Source organism: Carlito syrichta, unplaced genomic scaffold (genome assembly GCF_000164805.1).
Source record: "Carlito syrichta isolate Samal-C Ts95f unplaced genomic scaffold, Tarsius_syrichta-2.0.1 Scaffold311000, whole genome shotgun sequence".
In the NCBI taxonomy this organism is placed as follows: Eukaryota; Metazoa; Chordata; class Mammalia; order Primates; family Tarsiidae; genus Carlito; species Carlito syrichta.
The window spans coordinates 79,837-88,052 of NW_007255096.1; the positions used below are offsets into that span (position 1 = coordinate 79,837).

Consider the following 8,216-nt stretch of genomic DNA (forward strand, 5'->3'; position numbering starts at 1 on the left):
TTATTTCTTTCAATTCTATGTTGAACTTGTGTTACCCTATGTATAAACTATTACTAAGGACAAAGTAATAAATGTATTTTTAAGACGCATGCTTCTTCATTTCCAATAATGTTTTTCTTTCGTATTATGACAGGAAATCAACTACAGCAGTTTCATGAGTTTGTGTTGCATGGTATATGTTTTAATGTCTTTGTTTAAATTTTTCTTGAAACTTATATTAAGTAGATGTCTCATTCAAAGAACAGAGTACCACATGTTCACATTCATAAGTGGACCGTGAACATTTACCATAATACTATTAGAAGGGGATTGGCAGCAGCGGGATACTGCTGCGGCCGAGGTGGGGTGGACACATCATCAATACAGGTACCTGATCTCAAACCAGGCAAGGTGGGTCCCAAAGGGAGGAAAAACTGTATTGTACGGTGTCCACTTTTATACCTAATACTGAATTGTACCCCATATCTTTAAAATAAAGTATGAAAAATAAAAAAATTAAGGGGTGTCTCATTAAACAGCAAACTGTTATGTTTAATATAAACACTTTTTGCATTTAAAAGATTATGTTATTTGTATGTACTAAAGTTGTCAAATTTTTAAATGTTTATGCTAAATGCTTTATTTTTATGCAAATACATTATTTAATATACTTAGTTATAATACAATAGTTAATTTGAATAGTGCATTATCAAGTTTTTACATTCTAATTTATTATTTTAATCTTTTCACATTATTTTTATTGTTTATAATATATAAATTTGCTAATTTAATATGCTTTGAATATTCATTAATTAGTGTCCTGCATTTATACATTCCTTACTCATTAATGTCTAAGAAATTAGCCCTCATAACCCACTTAGACAGTGGAAATATGTAACGTTCCTTGCTATTATTTGAGTCTCCTCCAAACTTCATGTTGAAACTTAATCCCTATTGCGGTGGTATTAAGAGGTGGGCCTTACGTTAAGTGACAAAAGTATGAATATTTGTCATCATCAATAGATTTGTGCATTAGAAAAGTGATGGAGTGAACTAGCATTCACCTTTTGTTTTTATCCCTTCTGCCTTCAGCCAATTGAAGGTACAAAAGCAAGCATCATCTTAAAAACAGAGAGCAGATTTCACCAGACGCCAACCCAGTCAGCATATTAACCCGTCACTTTTATTTATTTATTATACTGTATTTGTCTTCTGAATTCTAGTACAAATATATTTTAAAGTTTGAAATTTTGTTATTAATATTTTACCCATTCAATATAAATTTATGTAGTACATTATTTCTTTTCTCAATTCTCCTTTCTGCCTATCCAAAATTTGATTGGGAGGAAGTGCATCATCTTTAGAAGATATATATCTTCTAAATATATATATCTTTAGGTATATATTTAAATCTTATTTTATTGTAGAGATGTGAGGTACAATAAGAATATACCTATACAAGTAAGCTACATGCAGGTGAAAGGTGAAGTTTGGGCAGCCATCTGGCGCATCTGGCTTCATTTACTCTGCATTGGGACCAGGCATCCTTTGTGTTGTAACATGCCCATCTCCCTGCCTCTCTCCCTGGAAGTGACCAGTGATTGTCAATCTCTCCCTTGTGCTAATGTGATTATGTTCAGGTCCCACATATAAGTGAGAACATGTGGTATTCAGTTATTTGTTTCTGATACAGATAATTGTGATGATCTCCAAGTCCATGCAATCTGATGTGAAGTGCATGCTTTTTTCTTCTTTATAGCTGTATAATACTCGATTGTGTATATGTATATTTTCTTTATTCAGTTCACTTTTAACGGGCGGTAGGGTTGGTTTTACATTTTTGCTATTGTGAATAGTGTAGCAATAAACATGCATGTGCAAGTGTTTTTTTTTTTTTGTAGAATTATTTACGTTTCCCCAGGTATAATCCCAGGAAAAAGATTGTAGGATTGTATAGAAGATCAATTTTTGGATCTTTTAGGAACTACTATACTGCTTTCTATAGAAGTTGAACTAGCATGCACTCCCACCCACAGTTTAGAATTGTTCCCTTTACTCTGCATGTGTGCTAGCATCTATTGTTTATTGATTTATTAATGATGGCCATCCTTACAGGAATTAGGGGGTCTTACTGTAGTTTTTATATTCATTTCTCTGCTGATTAGTGAAGCTGAGCTTTTTTTCAAGTATCTGTTGACTGCATGTGTATCTTCTTTTGAAAAGTGTCTATTCATGTCTTTTGCCCACTTTTTTATAGGATTGTTTGTTTGTTTTTTTCTTTCAGCTTATTTGAGTTTCTTATAGATCCTGGATGTTAGGCTTTTGTGATATACATAATTAGCTAATTATTTTTTCCCTAACTGTCGGTTGTCTCTTTACTTTCTTGATGGTTTCTTTTGTTATCCAAAATATTTTCAGTTTGATGAGGTATCACTTATCTAGCTTAGGTTTTATGGCATTTGCTTTAATTTTGTAATTCGGTCATGGATTTGCTGCCTAATTTGATGTGCTTAGGGTGTTTTCTATGTTTTCTTTTAGAATTCTTAAAGTTTGAGATTTTGCATTTAGGTTTTTGATGCATTTAGAGTTGATTTTTTTCTATGGTGATAAATAGGGGTCTGTTTTTTTGTTTCTGCAGCTGGTCAGTCAGTAACCTGGTAAAGGCCCACAAGCAAAGAAAATTACGGACCAATCAACTTGATGAACAAGTTACGAAAACTTTAAGCAAGATTCTAGAAAACTGGATTCAACATCATATCTCAAGGATCATCCTCTATGACAAGGTTGGCTTTATTCCTAGAATGCAGTGCTAGTCAACATTCACAAGACCAAAAATGTAGTTCAGCGCATTAATAGATGTAAAACCAAGAATTACATGATTATATCATTAGATGCAGAAAACATTCAACAAAATCCAGCATCCCTTCTTGATAAAAACCCTCAAGCACCTAGGCATAGAAGGAACATTCATCAGAACAGTTAGATCCATCTATATAAAACCCACAGACAATATTCCATTCAATGGGCTGAAATTGAAAATATTCCTCCTAAGCATGCAAACAAGTCAAGGATGCCCAAATTCACTCTGCTTGCTCAACATAGTGCTAGAAGTCCTAGCCAGAGCAACCAGGTGAGACAAGGAAATCAGGGTATCCAAATAGAAAAAGAGGATGTTAAGCTATCCTTCTTTGTGGACTACATGATTCTATACCCTGAAAATCCTATGGAGTCTGGTCTATTAAAAACTTCCTCACACTAATAATTGACTTTTGTCAAATCTTAGGGTATAAAATCAACAGGCAAAAGACAGTTGCATTTTTATACTCACTACAAACTGGCAAAGAACCAAATAAAAAACACAATATTGTTTACAATGGCCACATAAAAAAAGGAATACCTTGGCATTCACCTAGCCAGGGAAGAGAAATATCTTGAAAATGAGAACTATAAAAAGTGCTCAATAAATCAAGGATGACACAAACAGATGGAAAAATATCCCATGCTCATGGATTGGAAGTATCACCATTGTCAAGATTTCCATTCTACCTAAGCCAATCTATAAATTTATTGCAATACTCATCAAGTTACTAATATAATTTTTCTCAGACCTAAAAACGACAATACAGAAATTCATAAAAATAAAAAAAAAAAAGAGCACGGATAGTCAAAATAATCCTCAACAAAATCAACATGTGGAAGATATCTCTGCCTCATGCTGTTCATGTAAATTGCCAGGGTTGAAATGGACAAATGCATAGAAAGAATCTCAAAAAAAATCACTGAAACTGAACATAGCCTCTCAAAACATTGCTAGCTAGTACACTAATGCCAATGGGTTTATAGATACTTACTTAACAGAGAAAGTCTGTACCACAAAGGGTTCACCCTATAAAAATCCTCTGGCTTTTTTTTAGGGATCCTTCATATATTATCATACCATTACATGAAGTACATAACACTTTATAGTATAAAAATATGTTACTGGTTTATTTTCTTCTTCTTTTTTTTTTTTGAGTTGGAGTCTCACTCAGTCGCCCAGACTGGAGTGCAGTGTCCGCTCCCGGCTACCGCAGCCTCGACCTGCTGGGTTCCGGCTATCCTCCCGCCTCAGCCTTCTGAGTAGCTGGAACTACAGGCGTGCGCTTCCACGCCCGGCTAATTTTTTGATTTTTATTGTAGAGATTAGGTCTCACCAAGTTGCCCAGGCGGGTCTCGAACCCGCGGGCTCAGGCAATCCACTCACCTCAGCCTCCCAAGGCGTGGGATTACAGGCTGAGCCACCGCTTTTTAATTGTTGTTATCTATTGTGCTCTTCCTACTTATAAAAAATTGCTAACTGTAAAACAATATCTTAGGCAGATCTTTCAGGACATGCTCAGAATCATGAAGATGACGGTTCCATGCATGTTATTGTCCCTGAAGACATTCCAGTGGGATAAGACGTGGAGGTGGAAGACAGTACATTGGTTATACTGGCCCTCTGTAGGCATAGTCTAATGCATGTGTATCTATCTTAGCTTTTAATAACAATTAAGGACAGTAAAAAATTATAATAACAAATTTCAAATAGTAGTAGGCTTATAGAATAAGGATATTGAGAAAATATATTTGTATAGCTGAACAGTGTGTGTTTTTAGACATATTATTTAAAAAGAACCAATATAGCTGGGCTCAGGGCTCAGCCTATAATCCCGCGATTTGAGAGGCTGAGGTTAGTGGATTGCCTGGGCCCGTGGGTTCGAGACCCATCTGGGCAACTTGGCGAAACCTCATCTCTACAATAAATCAAAATTACTCGGACGTGATAGCACGAACCTGTAGTTCCAGCTACTTGGAAGGCGGAGGCGGACCGATTGCTGGCGCCCAAGAGGTCGAGGGTCGAGTCCGGGAGCATGCCGCTGAACTCCAGTCTGGGCGACAGAGACTCCAACTCATAATTAATTAATTAATTAATTAAAGAACCAATAAGTTAAATATACAGTTTATAAAGTCGAAATTTACAGTAAGCTAATATTAGTTTATGATTGAAGAAAGAAAAATATTTGTATAGCTTTAGTGTAGGCTCAGTGCACAATATTTATACAATTTACTATAGTGAATTACTGTAATGTCATAGGCCCCAAATTCACTCAACCTTCACTGACACCCAGATAAACTTCCAGTCCAGTCCCGTTGGTGGTAAGTGTCCTGTACAGCACACCATTTTTACCTTTTTATGTTTAGATACACAAATATTTACCATTGTGTTACAATTGTCTACAATATTCAATAGAGTACATGCTGTGTGGTTTGTAGCCTAGAGGCAATAGACTATACTATATAGCGTAGGTGTGTAGTAGGCTATATAATCTAGGTTTGTGTAAGTCCTCTCTATGATGTTCACACAATGACAAAATCATCAAACCTTGCATTTTCTAAGATGTTTCCGCATCATTAATAATACATGACTGTAATGCTATTTAATTGGAAACAAAAGTGAGTGTTTGAAGAAAGAATGGTAGACATTAGTATCTCAAATTTAAAAGCAAAATGTTGGTGAATGTTACGTTATTTGCTATCTTTAATTAAATGATTTTGTTGTTATATTTCTATATTAAGACTAATGGAAAATATATTAATGTAGTTCATGAAATTGTAATACATAAATATAAATAAATGTATTACTAATAGAAATACAATATGCACACAAGTGTATAAGCATGACAGATTACTGATTTACTTTATAAAAATATTTAAAAATATAATTAACAGAAATACATATATGGCTAACACACATTAGTCATTGTCTGGAAGGCTCAAATAACTGATCTGATTCCAAGGACATACATATGAATTTTAATTTTAGTTTTCTAGATTTAAGAAAGCTATTTTTTAAAAATTTAATCTTTAAGAGGCATCATGGAATATGCTTTGGAATTACAGACAAGAGACATTCCCCTTTTTCTTGATATGAAAGGAAAAATAATAAAATAATTTCAATTTTAATTAAACTGAATAATTTGAAGTATTTCTTCTGATGTTCACATGTCACTGAAATTTTGTTTCAGAGTGCTTTTTCTGTTCTTCCTACTTTTAGTTAGGTGACATTTTAGAAATTACTTATCACCTTCTACAGAGTTGGACTTAAATTTAGCTATTTACAAAAATATTTCCAAGAAAACATAGATAATTCCTTATTATTGGACAATAGATCAGTGAACAATAAAATGAATGGTTATTTATTATTTCAATATTTGACATGGTCATATAGTTCAATAGTGTTTAACATTTTATCCTTCCAAGAGACATTTATTTTTGTTAGCTAAATATGATCAGCTTATTAAATAATAAAATTGAATAATGGAATTTTGCAAATTAGAGAAATCAAGAAGATAAATTTGCAAATTTAAGTTCAGAAATTGATTTCACTTAAAGTTAATAATGTAGTCATCCCTCATAATAATTAGTGACAAATTAAATTCCTGTGGATAGGGGGATTATAATTTTTTTTAAAAATTCATCATAAGAGCAATAATATTAAATGTATAAGGAAAAAAGTATGTAATTTCAAGTTTGTCTAACTATGGAACTTATACATCAAGGATACTATTAACAAGGCTTAAGATTTTTGTGTTTGTGATTGTGATGGAAAACATTTCATAGTTACTAAAGTTTTTGTTCCTTTTCATCATGCTAAATATAAAAGTAATTTCTAAGAGGCACTTGAAAATGGACAAAATAAATGACACATTAGGAACCAAAGTCTCCTATATTCTGAAAATGTATGAATGTGATGAGAGAAACTGATTTTACATTAGTTAAAGTATGAGAGTTTTCTATTCAAATCTTAAGTGACACATTTATGAAATCTACTGTTTCCACTCCTGCTTCACTCTGAGCCTTCACAGGGCAGTGGTGAAGATCACAAACATTTTTTGTTTCCTCATGAGAATAACCTGACCTCTCCACCAAAGAATGCAGGACTTTCTGGAGACAGAAGGTATGTGTTGTCATTCTTTTCTTTCTCTAGCAACACATTTTGTATAATAAAAAAATTTTAAATGCTAGATGCAATATAAATAAGGTGGAATTAACTTAGAATGAAATCAAAGTAGAACATTGGCGTTTTACTTGAATAAATTATGGTGAAAAATAAGACTAATATATAAAATATTTTTTAAAAATGTCTTAACTCATTTAAATTATTGCCTGTCAAGAATTAGCTAAGTATATACACACATTATATTAAGATTTTTAATCAATATAATTTAAAGTAAAACTTGCAACCATCAAGATAATGAACAATTACTTTTGGATTTTGTAACCAGTAAAAGTATAAAAATAACTATATTTAGTCGAGCCATTAAAGATAAAATTTTTAATAAAAATACATCAAATTATGAATGCCGAGTATAAATTACATACATATTTTTAGGTAAATGAAAGGAGCTTTATATTTAGTAAAAATAAACATGAGCTAGTTTTCATAAAATGCTATCTAAACTTAATTATAAATAATTGGAAGATTTTTAAAATTTGAGAAAAAATTGCAAAAAAAAAAAAGATGCATCACATTGATATAACAGAATCTGATTTAGTGAATTATTTTATAGCCTGTAATTAAATTTTTAATTATCTTGTATAAATTTCCATGCCAGAAATTAATTCTAGATCTCAACGTCTAGATAACTTGACCAGAATATTTCCAATTGCTTACAGAAGTAAAGTGATCTTTATGATTTTGACACCATGGGGTATTTCTCAAAGTTTGAATGGTAATATCAGTCACTAGCTAAATGTATTTTAGATTATGAAATTACCATATGTACTATTATTGCTCTTTCATTTTATAGCACTAAATCTTTAATGATTAATAAATGTAAAATTGTCATGAAATTAGTGTGTTTTTTTTTCCAATATATTATTTTAATTTTTATCCCGGGTATTCTAAAAGTGTTAAAATATTTCTGTAGAGCCGGGCTCGGTGGCTCAGCCTGTAATCCCGCGCCTTTGGGAGGCTGAGATGAGTGGATTGCCTGAGCCCGCGGGTTCGAGACCCGCCTGGCCAGCGAGACCTCATCTCTACAATAAATCAAAAAAAAAAATCAGCCGGGCGTGGTAGCGCATGCCTGTAATTCCGGCTACTCGGAAGGCTGAGGCGGAAGGATCGCCGGAGCCCAGCAGGTCGAGGCTGCGGTGGCCGGGAGCGGCCACTGCACTCCAGTCTGGGTGATAGAGTGAGACTTCAACTCAAAAAA

General features: G+C 33.2%; 1 protein-coding gene across 1 annotated transcript in view; it reads left to right on the forward strand.

Moving 5' to 3' along the window:
- Positions 1-8,216, forward strand: part of LOC103270979 (NKG2-A/NKG2-B type II integral membrane protein-like) — a 26,514-nt gene that overhangs the window by 11,640 nt on the left and 6,658 nt on the right. The gene's annotated exons all lie outside the window — the stretch shown is intronic.